The following is a 4,615-nucleotide window of genomic DNA, read 5'->3' as shown; positions in this document are numbered from 1 at the left end:
GGGTTTAACTAACTTGGAATTGTCAAAGATTAATTAAAAAAATGTGAGAGTGTGGGGGCTTAAGCGTGGGACCTGTTGGAACTAATTCACTCACTTAACCACTAAGCCATTTAATTCCTTCTGTCATAAACAAATTAAATAAAATAAATAAAATACGGGGTGTGACAACTCTACCTTCCTTAAAATAAATTTCGTCCTCAAAATTTACCTAGTCCAAACAAGTGAAGGTAGAGGCAACACGCCGATTCCTCGGGTTCCCAAGGGGCTTCGTTAACACCATGATTCTACCATAAGACTTTTACTAGAGGAATTTTCTTTTTTCCTCAATGTCTTGACCTCGTGGTCCAAAATCTAACACGTGGGATGGATCAGAGTAATATATCTTTAACATAAAAACATGGAACATGTCATGAATATGGTCTAGTTTCGAAGGTAACTCTAACTGGTAAGTCACTGGTCCAACCCTCTTAAGAACTCTATAAGGCCTAATGAATCCCGAGCTCAGCTTGCCCTTGTGTCCCTAACACTGAACTCAATATCCCTCCACCACAAGTTAGCATAAGATTTTTGTCAATCAGATTTGTCTCAATCAATCCTAAATCAGTTTCACCATATTCTCGGTTTCTTGCACCAAATTTGGACCCAATACTTTATTTTCCCCCAATTCAATCCAACACAAAGGTGTATGACATTTGCAACCATACAATGCTTCATAAGGAGCTATCTGAATGCTTGAGTGAAAAATGTTGTTGTATGCAAACTCGACTAATGGCAAGTGTTCGTCCCAACTACCACTAAAGTCAATCACACAACTCCTTAACATGTCCTCTAGAATCTATATAACTCACTTAGATTACCTATCAGGTTGTGTATGAAAGGTTGTACTATAGTTCAATCGAGTTCCTAAAGCCTCGTGCAACTTTTTCCAAAACCAAGATGTAAATCGAGGACACGACTGGAAATGATGGACAACGATACACCATGAAGTCTCACAATCTCTGAAATGTAAAACCTTACCAACTTATGTAATGAATAATCAGTACAGACAAGTAAAAAGTGTGTTGACTTAGTCAAGTGATTCACTATAACCCAAACTAAATCCTTCTTAGTAGGTGTCACATTCAACCCACTAACAAAATCCATGGTCACATGTTCCCAATTCCACTGAGGAATCTGAATAGGTTGTAACAAACCAGAGGGTAATTGATGCTCAACCTTAACTTTCTGGCACGTCAAACACTTACTCACATACTTGGTTACATCACACTTTAGCCCTAGCCACTAGTATAGTTCCATCAAGTCTCTGTACATCTTATTCCCTCTAGGATGCATAGCGCAAGGGATACTATGCACTTCCCAAAGTATAGACTACCTCAACTCTCGATCATCGGGCACACAGTATCTCCCACGGAAGATTAAGGTCAAAGTTAGTAGTCTTACCTTCTTCAACCTACTTGAATCGAGGTGCAAAAGATGCATCAACAGATTGCTTCGATTGAATCTCAGCCACTAGGGTAGGTCTCACTTGCAACTCTGCAAGTAAACCTCCATCATCATTCAAGCTCAACTTTACAAACATGGCTCTCAAATCAATCATCGATTTCCTACTCAGTGCATCGACAACAATATTTTCCTTTCCCGGATGGTACTCAATGGTACAATCGTAATCCTTGAGCAACTCAATCCATCTCCTTTACCTCAAGTTTAACTCCTTTTAGGTGAGGTGGTACTTAAGGCTCTTGTGATTCGTGTAGATAATACATTTCTCACCATAAAGATAGTTCTTCCAAATCTTGAGAGCAAAAATAACAACTGCAAGTTCAAGATCACGGGTTGGATAATTACACTTATGAGACTTAAGCTATCTCGAGGCTTAGGCCATAACCTTATCGTCTTGCATCAAAACACAACCAAAACCGATATAAGATGCATCATTGCATATCATATAATCTTTCATAGACTCTGGCTAAACCAGAATAGGCACTTGAGTCAACACTGACTCAAGCTTTTCAAAACTCACTTGTTTCTCTTCAGTCCACTTGAATGGTGCACTTTTCCTCAACAACTTGGTCATCGGAGCTACAATAAAGGAAAACACTTCCACAAACCTCCTATAGTAGTCGGCCAGTCCTAAGAAACTTCAGATTTCTTTCACATTCTTAGGTTACTTTCAGTCCAAGATAGCCTTAATTTTCTTTGGGTCGACATGCATACCCTCAGCTTATACTACGTGTCCCAGAAACATCACTTCAAAGAGCCAGAACTCACACTTACTCAATTTAGCATATTGTTTTTTCTCTCAGAGAATCTATGGGATAACTCTCAAGTGCTCATCATGTTCCATTTCAAATTTAGAGTATATCAAGATGTTGTTGATGAAGACTATGATAAATTAATCAAGATATGGATGAAAAATCTTGTAACACCCCTTACCCGAGACCGTCGTTGAAGTCGAGCACGAGGCGTTACCAGACTTAGCTTACTAATTCGGGGCATAAAAATTTTATTTTAAAATTAATATAGTTTCATTCATTCATTATGTCCCTAAAAAGGGTCCTCGAGACCCTAAAACATGAAATTGAAACTGTTCCGGAACAAACCGGAATCAATAAAATTTTGTTCATCACTTAAACAAATCAAAACAATTTATTTAATCTTTCATAAATAAACTGTCCATCTGCATCATAGTCACTAAATAAATCATAACTCGAGTTACAAAACACGAAATTAAAATCCGTAAATTTTTTCAGAATTTTTTGTCTAGCCAATTAGTACAGTTTATTAGTTAAAGTTTCCCCTATTTCAGTGTTCGGCTGCTTTGACCTCTGTTCACTACGAATTAATCTTCTCCCTATACATAATTCAAATAACCATGTTGTTTATTTCTCTTAAAAGTAGACTCAATAAAGAATCTATACATATAAAGTATAACTCCTAATTATTTTTGTACAATTTTTAGTGAATTTCTAAAGTCAGAACAGGGGATTCATAAATCACTCTGACCCAGTCTCACCAAAATTTAAATATCTCATAAAATACAACACCTTTATTTACTCTGTTTCTTTCATATGAAAATAGACTCAATAATATTTAATTCTATATCTCATTAAATATCTAAACCAATTTCTACTATTTTTAGTGATTTTTCAAATTCACGTCATTACTGCTATCCGATACTATTTTAAAGCTAATTTCACCTTTTTCATGATTTCCATGGAATAACTAGCATTTAGGCATACATAACACCAAACATGTCCTTGATTAGCCATTTCAATAGCTAATTATTATCAAGCATTTACATACCATTCATTATCCATATCATAAGATCATACACACAAAATGGCTATGATGCTATACATGCCATACTCAAAATGAAACGTCTAGCTATACCAAAAATAATCCTTGTGATAGTGTGCCCGGACCTCCGGCGTACTTTACGATCCCCAAGTTAGCTTGAAAAAATTATAAAAAGAAAGAAAATAAAGGGGTTAAGCATTAAGCTTAGTAAGTTTGCATGCAAATAAATAACAGCATTCATAAGAATTATCTTACTACTTTGCATGATACTACTTAATGTAACTTCATTAATTGTCATAGACATTTTTTAAACTTCTTCGCTTACTCACTTACTTAAATAGTTACTTACTTAATCAAAATTTATTAATACATTTTACTTACCTTTGTCCTTATCAAGCATACATGAACATTATATACTTACCTTTGCTCTTCTACCATGAACTTGTCTTTCCTTTTTAGTATAACTCGTCTTACCTTACCTTACCTTACCTTGATATTCTCTTTAAATTTTCCCGTTGAACCACTTTGAATACTAAGGATACACGGGTACCTTACCATTGCCATTACTTGTCATGGTCTTACGTGGTATCCTTTTTAAACTTACCATTGCCATGTCTCGACATGGTCTTACATGGTATCCTTTCCTTATGAACTCACCAATTCCATGACTTAACATGATCTTATATGGGACCTTTTCCTTATAGTAACTTATCAATGCCATGTCTTGACATGGTCTTACATGATATCCTTGCCTTAGAAACCTTACCAATTGCCATGCCTTGGCATGGTCTTACATGGTATCCTTAAACCCTAATGTCATCACATTTGTATCCTACACATTCCTAATGTTCAACTGGGACTTTCTGAAATTACTTCTTTGTCAATTCATGCTTGAGTCTTCTTTGAATAATTTCATAAAATAAATATACACATGCTGGAAATTAACAACATTAACATAAAATAATAGAATATTGCATTTATTTACCGCAAACTTACTTCGAAACAAAATACGATCAACTATATCGATTTAGTCCACTATCTTTTTCTTTCCTCGGTCTAACTCCGAATTTCGTTCTTCTTGATCTATAATAACAAATTTAGCTTATTTAATACTCACATTTATTAAAACAGACCTTGACTCAAACTTTGGAAAAATAACATTTTTCCCCTAAACTTTTACATATTTACAGTTTTACCCCAAGGCTTAGAAATTAAACTTCATCCTATTTTCTTATGTTTTATGACATGCTGATCATTTTTTTCCTTCTATGGCAACATCAAATTCTCACTCTAACATGTACTTATGAACATTAGGTAT

The sequence above is a fragment of the Gossypium hirsutum genome, chromosome A02, assembly GCF_007990345.1.
Source record: "Gossypium hirsutum isolate 1008001.06 chromosome A02, Gossypium_hirsutum_v2.1, whole genome shotgun sequence".
Classification (NCBI taxonomy): Eukaryota; Viridiplantae; Streptophyta; class Magnoliopsida; order Malvales; family Malvaceae; genus Gossypium; species Gossypium hirsutum.
The sequence above is the reverse complement of the archived record's forward strand: the minus strand, read 5'-3'. Positions refer to the sequence as shown.